The 15,926-nt window shown below is 39.1% G+C and overlaps 1 protein-coding gene across 4 annotated transcripts in view; it reads left to right on the plus strand.

The window, feature by feature from the left end:
• The window catches only part of LOC121629820 (astrotactin-2-like), a 300,171-nt gene that overhangs the window by 274,336 nt on the left and 9,909 nt on the right, over positions 1 to 15,926 (plus strand). The window lies entirely within an intron of this gene.

Genomic DNA, 15,926 nt, shown 5'->3' on the forward strand with positions numbered 1-15,926 from the left:
CAGTCTATAAGGTTGGGCTGGGTTGTGGAAGGAAAAGACCTGGCTTATAAAAATGTCATTAAGATTTGCACATTTGGTGACCCAGAAATTGCCACTTAAAAGTGTAGCAAGCTTGGTACAGTATGGCATTGTCTTCTTCTCCTTCAACAGTGGAGATTAGATGACAGATGGATTTACTAATCTCATTTCTTTACTATATTGTTTACTTTCATGACAGAATCCATGACTTCTGACAATTTAGCATGGGTGTCTTTTGTAACAAGTGATTCTCTGTAGTCCACTAAGCACAGCTAGTCCACTTTTTAAAGCAGCTGCCTGCCACACTGGTAATTCAATGCCATTTGTCTCCTTGAAATTAAATTCAAATTTTCTGTATATTTCCAGGTCTTATCTCATTTACACTTTGCCATTTGCCTTTTCCCCAGATACTTCTGAGTTAGAAAATATCTCTTTGTGCTCTTGGAGCTTGTTGGTTAAGTTACAGAAACATGCATTTTCATTTACAAAATGTCCATACAATTAGCATTATAATATACTGGCCTCAGTAGTTGGACATTGTGGATAAGAGCTGCCATGTTTTAGCCAGGAATATCTTGATCTGATTGCACAAAATTTCTGGATGTAGGTTATTTATTTATTTTATTAATTTTACAATAGTATATTTTATTTATTTATTTATTTTAATGATATACATCCCTGTTTCTGGGATCTTAGTCAGCTAGGGACTAAATAGGCTCTCAGCCAGTCACTGATACCTGACTCAGGCAACATGTAATATGCTGGCTGTGTCAGGTCACTCCTGTTGCTGCTGTGATTGTCACAGCAGCGATAGGGAAAGGTCCTCCTCTTTGTGTGCATGAGGCTTGAAGGGACAGGTCTAGGTTAATCTCATGCTGTGAATAAACTGGTGGCCAGTTTGGAAGAGCTCCTTGGTGTCGCTCAGTGTGTGCATTTCTGACTTAAAAACACAAGATAACATCTTCTGCCTCCACTCATCCATTCAGTATAGTATGTTGAATTAATGTTCAACGATCAATAATCAACCAAATATTTCAGGACCCCCCCTCCACTACCTTCACAGATTCCCTGTTGAAAACCTCTGCTCCAAAATATTCAAATTGAATCCACATATATGTTTTTTTTTTCTAGAGAATCAATTGCATCAATAGTATCATACCTTTGAAGTATTTACACATTGTTCATGCCATTCCACCTGCTCTATGAAAGTATGTGGTCACTCACCATCCTAGTTCAAATACCTAATGGGGAAATGACCAGCAAAAGTAAGAAAGGAGCAGACATGTGGTAACTGTAACTGTGTTATAACTGTGTTATAATTGGCATTTGTTATATGATATGGTCACTTGCTAGTTTGCACCACATAACATAGCTTAGCTGGTAGCTAACTTTGGCTTCACATGTTAATGCAGTGGCATCTGAAATGGTGCACAGTCCCAGTAACATGACACAAGCTAAATTACACAATGCATATTCTTTTAGCTGTGCATGCAAACTGTGTGCAACCTACTTATAAGAAGGCATGGGGCTACACCATGACACAACCACTGATACTTCTGAAGTGAACAAAACCCCAGAAGTTACTGACTCATATGGTCCATACTATTTTATAATCATTTCACACAAAGTGAGTAATGAGCAGGTTAGATTCTGGTTATAAATTCAGTATTTTCAGCAAAACACTGCTTAGATTGCTATAATGTGGATGTGCAGTTACTGTCCCAGTGACCCACAGCAACCAAGCTTCACTACTTAGCATCAAACTAAATAAAACACACCCTGAGTAACTGAACTGAAAACAAACTGGAACAAACATGGAACAAAATTAAGACAGAACATACATAAAACTGTGTCTTAGCTAATGATCATAGACTTGTCTCAAAGTTAGAACATCCTGGAAATATAGACAACTACATTACAGTTGTTGCTTAACCTCCTTTCCGTAGGGTTAAATGGGTGTGTGGGAGCTACCTGACCAGAAGTACTGTTTTATGTTCATAAGTCAGAGCTGTTATTGCTGAGTGGATGTATTAACTGCTAATTCATATGCAAAGGATGAGTACTTAGATGTAATTTACAATTCCTATTAAAAATATTTAGATGCTGTATTCAATCTACAGTAAATTAACAGTGATTCATTAAAACAGGGCTGTTCATCTGGCGGCCCATGGGCCAGATCTGGCCCATCAGTCTACTTGTACCAGCCCACTGCCCATTTATTCATGTAGTAAATTCATTAATAATTTGATAGCACCAACTAAGCTGTAAGCACACCACATTGCAACATTTTGGGACACTACATAGCACTGCTGTTAATACTGTTGACATGAGGCCAAAGACACCAGCTTCTTATGAAAACATCACATAGAAAGGGCAAAAAGTTGACGGCAAAAACAGAAATTTGAATAACAATTGGACTGATAAGTATGCACACACTGCCGGAGTTACTAATAGGGAGGTTCGGGAGGATTCTTAGTGGGCCTTGAAACTGTTGGGCTGGTACGGCGGTGATGTGCTGGTCAAAAGAAAAATAAATAAATGAAGTGGACTAGCATAAGTAGAATGGACCTACTCTTTGATCTAAGTAATTATCTGAGAAGAATAATTAGTAGTGATATGTGGATCAATACTGAATATCTATTCCTACTATATATGCTACAATGCTCAGTTTGATGTGTGTAAAGACCACAAACCTCCTGAAACGTCTGAGAATCAATCAAGTTCAAGTTCAAGTTTATTTATATAGCACATTTTCTGCAACAGCAGTTGCCCAAAGGGCTAAACAATAGAACAAAAAACACTCCACAGTTAAAAATAAAACACTACACAATAAAACAATAAAAACCAATGAAAATAAAAACAGAAAGAAAAATTGATAAAAAAGAGAAAATCTATAAAATAATAAAAACAACAAAACTAGAATTAAAAACTAAAATAAAACTAAAAAATAAAACACACGCATGTCAAGCTCAGTTTTGTTCAAATGCCAGTGCAAAGAAGTAGGTTTTGAGTAAAGTCATAACACAGAAGCAGAGAAGATGAGGTTATGATGAGGTGACTAAAAGAAGAGGAGGAGGACAGGGCTGCTAGGGCAGAGACAGACATTACTCTGAGTCCTTTGGTCCTGCAGGTGCTATCCAAGTACTAACAGAGGGAGAAAATGTGGAACTGTTGTATATATGTAGCAATGTCACTGGTTTTTGGGGAAGTGGTTTTTACGTCTGTTTGCTACTAGGTTTAAGTTTTTGTGCTGATGTTTAAACAACAGATGTGCAGTAATAAATATGGTTATGAAATAAGTAATGAATAAGTAAATACTACATTAAATAACTGCATGCATTCAGCTTGGAGAAATATGTCCCTGAGATCACCTCAGTTCCACAGACCTAAATTCAGTCAGGTAGGATTACCATTAGAGTCAATCATTGCTTAGATCAGGTGTCATTAAACTACTCAATACTGGGAATAAAACAGCCATTGTGAGCTTTTAAAGAAAAAAAAATTCAATAGAAAAGATGGAGAATAACATCAATAAGTCTAATTTGTTTTGACTGATGATTATCTTAATTGTAAATGTAGGGATAAATAGATGCTGATGTGATGCTACTTGTTGAAAATTATGTAAATCAATAGTTTCCAAACTAATAACAAGAAAAAAAAATGATTTATATATATATATATATATATAAATATTACTGGTACTTTTAGTGTCATTATGTTGTGGAAATTTAATGCAATTTTTCTATTTAAAAAAAAAAGCTAAAAACCTGCATTTGTTATTATGTCTATTTAAAAAAACATTGGTAGTTCTTTTGCATTTTTAGCCATGTATTCAGAGCCCACTTACTGCTCCAGAGCTGCAGGTTGCAGACCCCTGATTTACTGCTTGTAAACCAGAATTTACAGCATTTTCTTCATATAGCAGTAGGCCTTCTTTTAGAGGGAAAGGATATTTTTAACATAACAATGCGATTATCCATCCAGCCATCCATCCATTTTCTGCCACTTATCCGGGGTCGGGGTCGGGTTGTGGGGGCAGCTGCATAAGCAGGAAAACCCAGACTTCCCTCTCCCCGGCCACATTGACCAGCTCGTCCGGGGGATCCCGAGACGTTCCACCGCCAGCCAAGAGATGTAGTCGTTCCAGCGTGTCCTGGGTCTTCCCCGTCCAGGAGGCATCCTGACCAGATGGCCGAGCCACCTCAGGCTCCTCTCGATGCGGAGGAGCAATGGCTCTACTCTGACCCCCTCCCAGATCACCAAGCTTCTTACCCTATCTCTAAGGGAGAGCCCGGCAACCCTGTGGAGAAAACTCATTTCGGCAGCTTGTATTCGCGATCTCCTTCTTTTGGTCGCTACCCACAGCTCGTGACCATAGGTGAGGGTAGGAATGTGGATCGACTGGTAAATCGAGAGCTTTGCCTTTTGGCTCAGCTCCTTCTTCACCACGACAGACCGATGCAGAGTTCGCATCTCTTCCCTCAGTCGTGAACAAGACCCTGAGAGACTTGGACTCCACTTGTGACAGGACCTCATGCCTGACCTGGAGAAAGCACTCCACCCTTTTCTGGATGAGGACCATGGTCTTGGATTTGGAGGTGCTGATTCTCGACCCAGCTGCTTCACACTCAGCTGCGAATCACTCCAGTGAGAGCTCGATGAAACCAACAGAGCCATATCATCCGCAAAGAGTAGAAACGCAATCCTGAAGCCACCAAACCAGATCCCCTCAATTTCTTGGCTGCTCCTAGAAATTTTATCCATAAAAGATATGAACAGAATCGGTAACAATGCGATCAATGGCGAGTAAAATTTTTAATCATTTTTAATACATAAATATATATATATATCTTTGTTTTACTGATCACATTCTGACATACAGGCAAGTCCAAGAAAACACCTAACACATGACAAGTTGTTGAGACATTGACACTTTATATTGTGGTATACATATCAATGTATAATGGTATGCTTCCCACTGTTGTAAACTTTTCAATATAGTTGAAATGTAGGATTTATGGGAATTTCACCCAAAAGTTGACTATCCCTAGCTTTGCGTGAGTTTGGTGGGGCACTGTATGTAGTGCATGGGTGAACTTAAGTGAACTAATAGTGTGACTGTTGATGGTAATTGCCAACAGCGGTGAATAATTTGGGGCTTCAAAATAAAAAGAGTGACTTCACTATGGCTTGTTTTTAAACTTTTAAAACTATTTAAAATTAATTAAAATGAGAATAAATAAAATTTATATTAGCTGATTCATAAATTGAAATTAAAGGTCACAAGGCGCTGTGCTTAAATATGAATATTGAATGAGTGCACAGCATGGCACTTAGAGATTAAAAAAAATAATAATAATCTTGCTCCTTGTATTCTATGTTTTTGAGTTATATTGCTTGCAGACAAAACAACCCTTTGAATTTTCACTTGCCCACATTTTATTAAATTGTTATGGTTTCAGTATGTATTTCAATTGAACTGACTCAGGACTTATTTCTTATATGTATTTCCCATAACCAAAGGAAGACCATTTCTCAAAACATAATGTTGTGGCCATGTTTGTAACTTACCAAAATTACAAAAAGAAAGTATTACCAGTACCACAACCTTCCCTGCTTGTCTACACTTCCCAGTGCAAATGTTGTTTTGTTTCAGAGGAGCAAGTTCTGTTACCTTCTCATGACCAACAGCTGGGTTGAGTTAAGCAGGAAAGCATACTTCAACTTAACGTGGTGGATGCTTCCGTTCTTTTATGCTCGCTTTGGTTGGAGATTTTAGTGAATACAGAAGGATCCTTGTTAAAAAAAAACAGTATTTCTTCAACTCAAGGGCTAAATTAACCACAGGATGTAATGTCCTTATTACATGCTGAAATAAGCGGTTGCAGTACTATTACAATAGTCTTAAGTCTAACATATATATGTACAAAAGGAAGCTGAACTGTGACAATCTCTTCTCCCTAATGATGGGTTTGCTTATAAGTTTGATGATACCCTTGATTTGGACAAACAAAAAGCATAATGCTCAGTGAACAACAAAACATTTCCAATTGCAGCTTCATCAAACAAATTTTCATTCTGATTTCTGTTTTTTAATCTTAATTTGTACAGTGACCTTGATTGTCCTATAAATAAAATGTATTATTATTATTAATAATAATAATAATAATAATAATAATACCTGCCCCTGATGATTATATTAATTAATCTCATTTGGCCCGATAGCAACTTGTTTTTATGAATCTGTTTTAATCTTGTAGTGTATCTAAGGTTTATATTTATAAACTCCTGGTCTGTTTTTGTAGCTGCATATTTTTTTATTCATTCAAACTTTTATTTAACAGACAAAAGTGCAAAGAAAATGTTTTTGAAGTGTCTTGCCAACTTAATTTTATTTAGAAACAAAAAAGATCATAAACAACCACCTCTGCAACAAAAGTGTTTTTGCACCCATAGAAGTCACGCAAGGACAAAAACACCAGACCACTGATGCATCCCCGTACCTTCATAAACACTAGGTTTTGCACCTTTCAAAGATAATAGGGAGAATGGTCTTTTTTTATTTATTTGTTTTTTTTATTTAACATGTAGAATCACACATCTGGACCTATCTGACCACAGAACACATCTACTGTTAATCTTTCCATTGACGTTCTGCCCAGAGAACTCAACTGTGTTTCTGAACAGAGAAGATATAAGATTTCTTCCTTAAATAAAAGTTGCTATGCCACTTGAGGCCTTAAGGTCATTCACATCCAAGTAGCATCTGCCCTTGGCCTTTACAGATTAAGACTCCTCCAATCTTGTGTGCTTTAGAGTTGATGTGTTTTGTGTTGAGAAATAAATCCTTTGCACTGAATCATTGACAAAGTTTGGCATAAAGTGGGGAGCTATGAACATCTTACTGGGAAGGAGTAAGGGCCATGTCTATTAATGATTTGTGGCAATTGCAATGAAAATTGCAGTGTGAATATCCTTACTGTTAGTGTTTATCAAAAGGTGCAATGTTAAATTTTATGTTTTTTTTAAATGGCTAAATGGTTAGGGTTAGTCAAACATCTACCAACAATTCAAACAATAATATTAATGCATTTACATTTTCTTCTCCTCACATGTTTGCAAGGGACTGGACAGAGATAAAAATGTATATGCTTCTACCCCTTTCCTATTACTATCCTTCCTATTACACTTAATTCAGTTTAAGAATTTCTTTACTCTTTTTCTTGCTAATTGCACAATAATACAGTTTATTCACAAAAAACAAAAGACAGGAAAAAAAAAAAAAACATAATATCGTTGACTTTAAAACACTACTGTCCTGGATAAAACTGATGTTCTTCTTTCTCTGTGTTTATTTAAAATTTGTATTTTGTATCAGTTTAGGTTTTTAACTGGCTTTAATTTATCTGTTAGACAGTCACATAATTTTATCCCTGATACTGAAACAAATACTTTTTAATGTTGTTTGGACGCATTGTATTTTTAAATTCAGTTTCTCTCTTAAATTATACCCCCACCTCTGTCAAAACAAATTATTTTATTTCATTTATTTGGAAATAAGTTTTTTCTTGTTTTGTATACTATTTGTGTGGTTTTCAAGTGAATCAAATCCACAAATTTAGAGCTTATATCTTCATGAAGACCGAACAATGGTGAAGCTTGGAGTGATATTGTTGACATTGCACTCTTAAAGTAGACAAGACTACTTCTTTGTGTTGGCAAGTAAATCTCCCAGTACCAGCGATGCATATAGCCTATATAATTTTTATTTTAGTTTTCAGAAGACAGCCATAGGCATAACCACTGGTGCATGTTATTAACCAAAAACAGTACACACACTCTATGACAACCCAGACACACGCACACAATGTCTCACTGCACTCAGGCAAGTGACACATCGTGTTGCTCATGACTGTCCCACATTCCTTTGTGTACAACAGTAAATTAGAGTAGAACAATTAATCCTTAACTAAAGGGACTGAAATATTTCTGCTTGATGAGAATAATTTCCATAAAATGTACTTTGCTCCAATAGTTCTAGGTCACAACAGCATCTCATACAGTACTTTGATTCTTGTTCCTACAATTAAATGTATTACATTATAATGTGACATGTTTCATGCTATCACATTATAACATAAGATCCCAATTTTTTTTAATTTAGGTGACAGCTCTATGTTTCTGTAATCTGGCCCTTTAATAAAACAGAAAAATCAACAAAAATAAATTTTGTATATTTTTTAACATATGATTTGTCAAAATTATTGTAGCATATTATTATTGGATCCACCTGAGGACAGAAGACAAGTATTAGATTGTGTACAACAGGTTTTGAGCATAGACTGTATATAAAAGATGGACAGAGCCTCCGTGACGTCACCCGTAGGTTTCTGACTTGAAGCTGACTTGAAGATGTTTCTCTGATTTGAGAGCATCGTATAGCATGAAGCCCTCTAAGTAAGAGACCACATAATACTACAACCTAAAAAAAATTCTGTAGAGCTGACTCAGCATACCTCTTAACAGGTGAATGGAATGGCCATTTCTTAGAATGACATTTACTATTCAGTCAGAACGGGATCTGGTATTTAGAGAGGTCAGATCAGACTGGGTTGAGCATTGATCTGCATTTGCATGTAGCACTGTTTGCCCCCTTCTTAATGTTGCAGGACTAACAATAGTGAGGAAACCAGACAGGAACCAGATGTTGTTGTGGCTGTTACTAGACACATGAAACACACTGCCATCTGCTTTGCCTGTCTTCTCAGGTTTTGTACTTCATTGTCTTTCTATATGGTGACCTTGGTTTGTTTTGGGAACTTCTCCAATGGCTGTCCAAAAGAAACAGCTGGGATTGAAATCTATTAAAAACATGATAGATTAATTTTCCTCTAATCTACTCTTGGGCACGTGCTGTACCAGGGTAAAAAAAATAAAATAAAATAAAACAATTTAAAAGAAATGTAAACACCACTTGGAATTACATTTTAGTGCATGCCCACTGGATGAAACAATTAACTAAAACACTTGAGTTGTGTGAAGTAAAGCTAGTGAAAGGAGGAGGGTTTTTGTTGCCAATTGATTTGGGCTAGGTGTGTGACCTATTTAGATCGGAAGATCATGGATGTTTAAAAGTAATCAACTACACAGCTTTAACTGTATAATTAAGCATGCACCATAGTCTGTTAATCTTAACAGTGACATTTGAGTACAACACTATGATATAGCACACAGGCTAATGCAGAGTAGTATTTATTTTAGGAAATTTCCTTTTCTCTAACTGTTAAGAAAAACTATGAAATAAGAGGAAGTTAATGATATGTTTTCTGAAAGTTGAAGGCATTACTATGATATATTTTCAGTTAAATAATAGTCCGTTATTAGTTTCAAATCTAAGAATCTGAGTTTGTTGAAGTCTGACTGCAGCTGAAAAACAATGGGGAGAACAGTAGTACTATCAATTTGTAAAAGTCAGACTTCCACTTGTGAAAAGCTTCAGCTAGGACCTAATTTCTGACTGCATCACTGTTATCTGTGTTTAGACATTCTCAACAGTGTTGTTTTTCTCTGATAAGAGAAGAACTTGCGTCGGAATTACGTCTAAGGAGACATCTGTTTGCAGCCAACTCCACTTGTTTTAATCAAGAGCCTGATAAGACTTCTACTGGTATTCCCTTCACATTTGATCATTACAGCAGGCTGCTGACTCAAATGTTCCCCAGCAAACTAAAACGGTCTATAAAGTTCAAACCTCATTTTGAAAGTTGAAATTTCTTAAAAAAAAAAAAAAAAAAAAAAAAAAACAGCAGTGAGGCCTTTTGCAGTTGATATATCTCACATTCCTTTATGCTATAAGCCACTGATACCATAAAAACCAAAAGCTAAAGGCAGATTATTATTTTCTGTGGAAATCATAATAATGTTAGGGATAGTCTATGTTTACAAGGCTATCAGAATTCAATAGTCCACAAAGAAATGCCAGTTTTACTGTTACTGTCATGACCAAGCAGATGGAAGAAATCTAGAACCTTAAAACCTCATGTTTTGTTGGATTACAGGCTAAACCTCCACAGCCTCTGCTCAACACTAAATGCGGTTCTAGGAAATTGTGTGTCTCAATACTCTTGGGAAAACAGAATGACTGGAATGATTCAGTAGTTTTCACAATTTATCGCTTTCAGAACAACCTCCTTTATACCTACATGTCTGATGTGGATAAAGATCGCAGAAATAAGATGCTCAGCAAATAAATGTTTGCAGAAACCCTTAAATGTAATGGCTTTTGCTATTTTGATAAATCATTTTTTCTCAGATGGAAATTGGTAAATAAACAAATCTGAAGATCTAGCAATACTGGGAAAAGAATGCATTTACTAGACATTTATTCAAACAAATTATGGAAAAAAGGTCTTCATTTGTTCATTTCAGTTATATTATTATAAAAAAATTAATGTATTGTGCATTGGATGTATTTTATGCTCCTTCCTGTTTTTTATAACTTTCATGCCAATGCTGTCTGACTCACTTGACAGATCTTGAATCTTTGCAGATGTGTCTCAGTCCCAGCTGCCCTGCATCTTCCTGCTTTCTCCTCAGCTGCTTCTAATTGTTTCAAACCATTTAAGGCAATGTCTCCAGACACCCAGTCAGTCAGACAAGACAGTTCAAGACATTTGAATTCCTTTGACATCCATTTCATGGTTTTGTTATCTTGAACTCCTGATTCGGCTTAATTTTTTTTTTCTTCTGTTATGTCCTCTCTGTTGGTGTGCCAGGAGCACCTTTATCCATCCTTAGCTCCTAAATCAAGTTTTAAAACAGCTGGTACCTGTAGACTCAAGTCAGACACAAGTCAAACTTCACCTACAATGTACAAGCAAGTTATGATTACATCCTTGCCCTCTTACTTCAGGTCTTAACAGAACATCTTTCACTTCTTGGAAACATGGAACTCCTGCATTTCTGTTCCCCCCTTTCTTTTTTCCTTTGGCATCAGTTTAATAAACCTTCTGCAACCAATTAAACTTGTTTAGTAGATCTTGTTATTTAGGCTCAAAAGGTGTCTCAAAAGCATATCTTGCTGACCCAAAACTGGTTGACAAGAACACAGACAGCATATTTGTAAGAGAGAAAGCAGGCTTGCCATTTTTATAACATGGATATATCATCTAAATGTCATTTAGAAGCCTTTTTGTCCCCAATGACAAATAAAGATCACTCTGTGTGAAATGTCATTACAATTATTGTTGAAATGATGGTCCAAAATTCTCAGTTTCCAGAAATATCTGGTATTTAAAAGTGAATGAGTTTTAATGGGGTGTGGTCATGATTACTTTTGACTCCCAAGGCTTGCTGTGAGCAAGTGAGGTCATTCAAAGCTGGGCTCATTTTTCCAATTTACAATTAAAGGCAAGACAGTCTTATTTAGAGCTGTGATGGCAGTGCAATGCCACTTAGAGTGGAGAATTTCAAAGTCATGAGATACTGTAAGCTTACACAAATTCTTCAGGCAGTGAGAAACAAGGCTTTGCCTTTGATTGATTTGTGGACGGGCTCGACTGATGTGTGTCCAAATGCTGATGTAATGGAAAAGGCATCCCCTACTGTCCTGGCTTCTCTCAGCATGCCAAAAATACTGCACTAATTGATCCTCTCTCACTTTCTCTCATTCCCTCTGTCTTGCTCTGTGCCTCTGAGCTTTCAGTCTTGTCATCTCTTGCTCAGCCATCTCTCCACTGTCTCATTACATTAAAGTACAATGGTTACTTTAATGGTAACATTGTTAATTTACACAAACATTAATCTGCCCTTTGTCTACTTCATTTTTTGCTGAACCTTCAAGAGTGTGGCACATGGACAAAACCAAGCTGCTCTTGGAATAAAAGTGTAAGATACTGACTTAGAGACAAGGAATAGACTAAGCTGAGCTAGAGTATACTCAACCAATGTAGATAGGAAAAATAAAGAGACAAAGGAAAGTGTATTTCTCTCTATGTGGGTGGGTGGTCATAGTGGTTGTGTGTATCTTGCTGGAATTACTCGATGATTTGACATTCCCATGGCAGGCCAGACCGTAGCTTTATTCTTTGTTCTCCCAGGCGATCTTTATCATCACTGAGTGCCTGTACAAAGCTCAGACACCATATTCCTTCCACTCAGCCTTTTTTTTTGCTGCTGTTATTACAGCATAAATTATATCCATAACAACAGCAAGGAATTCTGACCATGGCTGCTGGACTGAAATCAAAACTTTCAAAGTTTCTCATACACAGTATATTACATAAGGTTTTTTTGCATTTTTGTTTACGTGTTGTCTCCTAAGTTGTGTCTATGAGAGGTTTAATTTCCTGACTCCAGTTACTTTCTTTTTTAATATTATTACTATACATGAAAATCCTTTAATTGCAAAAGGGGCATGAAAGGGGAAACAAATCTATAGCTGGCGCTCATTTAAAAATATTGTAGTGCTTGCTATAGTTGACCCTCTGAGGGTGAGTTGTTCCCATCTTGCTTTGTGGTGCTCCCCTGTTCTGTTCTGCAATGTGAGTTAAATGCATATGTGATCCTTTGACATTCCCCCTGTGTGTGAATAATACAGTGTATGTGTTTTACTATCAAACTTGTGTCTTTCTTAATTCTGCCATACACACGTTACATTGGTGTCAGTGGGATTAAGTGGGATAAGAATGACTTCATTAAGAGATATTAAGCAGTTTATTGAAATTCTGGAGAATGAGACCAATTCAAGGACGAGTCAGCCAAGGGAGACAAACGGATTACCTTTATCAAGGCAGGTGGAAGAGCATTCATGGACACCCCCCTCCCCCTCTCACTACAAGGGAGAAACAGCAATTGATGGTTTGATCATCAAGGTGGAACTAGCTGCTGAACTATTGGTCATCAGACTGCAGAGACTACAATGCAAGTTGTCTTGACTTTAGAGGTATGCGTTCTCCAGATCCTTTCTGACCTGTGGCAAGAGGAACACCGCAGTTAGCTTGCCTTCAGTCAGGGAAGCACTTCAGCAGCGGCTTGGGACGCTGGTCCATGCTGAACATGCTAGGGAGAGGCTAACCAACTGACGGCGCTTTGACAGTGAAAGCCTGGTAGCCTATGCAGCAGACATTATGGTCCAGACACAACATGGCTACCCTGACTTGGACTTGCAAAGTTTGCAAGCTAGGAAAAACTTGCCAAGTAATCCTTCATCAGAGGACTCAGATGTTCACTTTCCAGTCACAAGCTGGGCCACCCAGCTTGTGACTGTCCACCTTCAGCCCCACTAAAACAAGAGTTATCGCCCCATGTAAATGGAGTAAAAGTGACAGTAAGGGGGGCCTGCCACCACCCAAAGACTCTAACCCCATCACTAAGACCGTGCCATTGTTTGGCTGAATGAGCCAAACACATGGATTGTACATGAACTGCGAACTCGGTGGCATTGACCTCCACGCCCTGGTCAACATAGGCTCCACCATCTCCCTGGCTCATCCAGGCATGCTGCCTCACACCTAAACATTAGGTGCCCAGGGCTGGTGTCCCACCAAGCGCTGTGTCATCAAAACCATTGGTGAGTATGAAAGACTAAGAAACAGGCGAGTCCTTGATGTGGAGGTGGCTGACCAGGGTTCATGTCCATCAGGGGGCTCGATGAGCAAACCAGACAGGCAGTGGAGGAGCTGTGTCGGGCTGCATTCAGCATTGACCAAGGACTGTGACAGTTTAAGGAATGCCTGATGGCTCCTGATGGAGAGGGTGCTGAGCCAGGTTCCCTTGAGTTGCTGCATTGTCTACCTCAACAACCTCCTAGTTCATGCTGCTAGTTTCGAGTCTGCCTCCAGGAATGCCATTCTCCAGTCTGGTCTGCGACTCCATCCATGAAAGTGCCACCTTTTCCGATGGGAGACCGCCTTCCTGGGCGACATTGTCACTGCAACCGGGGTGGGCACAGATCCGGTGCAGTGAGGGACTGGCTGAAGTGTTGAGATGTCGAGGAGCTGAGAAGGTGCCATGAGTTGCTGTCTGTCATCCAGGGACTCCATCACTTATGACCACACATCACTGACTTGGCTCCTGAACTTTAAAGAGCCTGAGAGTTAGCTAACTCAACAGTTGGAGAGGCTGCAGAACTACGACCTCAGCAGCTGCAGGATGAGCGGAGTCAGGACCCAGTCTTCACCCGACTTTGGCAGTGGCTGGAAGCAGACCAGCAGCCCACCTGGGAGACAGTGTCAGTCCTGGACCCACAGACCAAAGCCCTGTATTCCCAGTGGCCCAACATCTGCTACCACAGCGGAGTCATCCACCGGTATTGGCAGACTCACCAAGATGTTTCATTGCCTCCAGTTCTGATTCCATTGGCCCAGCTGCCATGAAGATGTAGAGCTACACAACCACCACTGTGATGCATGCACAGCACAAAAGCAACCCTGCTACAGTAGTATCAGGTGGGGAAGTCCATGGAGCAAGTGGGGGTGGATGTCCTGTGGCTGTTCCCCATCACTGAGACGAGGAAACGCTACATCCTTGTTGCCATGGTGGAATGCTTCAACTGGACCATGGCCACCCAGCTTGCCATCCTGACAGATCAATGGCAGGATGGCACCTTCCTGTTATCCTCTGTGCATAACAGATGGCGGTCCAGGGGTGCAGCAGGGTCCAACCACTACAGCCCTGCCTTGCTGATGTTTGGCCACAAGCTGCACATCCCAGTAGACTTTGAGTAGAATTTGTATGTTCTGCTCAGAGCGGAAAAATGGCTCTCTCCAAAGCTCGCCAGCCACAGGACTGGACCTTGGGTGGTGCTGCAAAGACTTTCTGATGTGGTGCACTGGGTGAAGTTGCAGAAGAGGGGCTGGGTGGTGGTTATCCATAATGACTGCCTTGTCCCGTACCAGCCAACTGTGCCTTTGCTGGAGGGAGGCCCAGAAACTGTTACCCCGCCAGCAGAGACTGATGTTCCGCACAAGGTGTCCCCCACACCTCAGGCTTGGCTGGGCAGGTACCCCTGAGCCAGCCGTTAGCTATGACATCTCGCACCAAGATTGAAAGACTTTTTTGTGGACTTGTAAATGGTGGTATGTGTGTTCTATTTTGTTCTTGGGGTTGTGTTGCTTTGTATTCAGTTGCTGGGACAGCTAACCATCTGGGGAGGGATAATGTAGTGGTTTCTGAAGTTGCCCCTCTTGAGGGGGTTGTTTGCATATTTCCCATCTTGCTTTGTAGTGCCCCTCTGTTCTGTTTATGCACCGTAAGTTAAATGTATGTGTCATCCTTTGACATTCCACCTGTGTCTGCCCAATGAAGTGTATGTGTTTTACTGTTAAACCTGGTTTAAGCTCAGATACTGAGTCTCAAACAGAGTTTAACAAATTGGCTTGATGAAACTACCCTGTCATCCTTCTGCTCCCTTTTTCTCTCCCACCTCATTTTATCCATCTGCACGTTATATGGCCACATAATTTAAACAGTGTGACTCTAGCATGCTGGCATTGTTTTACCGGGTAGAGGAGCCAGCGAGACCCGTGTGTCTTTTGTGAGGTTCTTGGGGAATACCACATCCACTCTGCTGAATAACAAGACCAGACAAAGTATGTGAGCAATGTACAAACAGGTCATGTTACAAGCAAAACAATTGTTTGACAGCACTGGAACAGATTGCAAAACACATTAAATGCAAATGGGTGTAGGAAGAAAAGCATCTTTTACACAAACAATAATGTCCTAATGTCTTTATTTTTCTGTATTTCAAAACATTTGTAGCACTGGAATGCTATATAAGTTCTTCGTTTTGTCTCACTGTGTTTTGTGGTTTCCTTTTTGTCATTTTGTTTTTTTTACAGTGGTAACTGTGTTGAAATACTGCTGAAAGCTTACAGTTTTTCTTAAGCAGTTATAAATATTTCTCC

Source organism: Melanotaenia boesemani, chromosome 19 (assembly GCF_017639745.1).
Source record: "Melanotaenia boesemani isolate fMelBoe1 chromosome 19, fMelBoe1.pri, whole genome shotgun sequence".
In the NCBI taxonomy this organism is placed as follows: Eukaryota; Metazoa; Chordata; class Actinopteri; order Atheriniformes; family Melanotaeniidae; genus Melanotaenia; species Melanotaenia boesemani.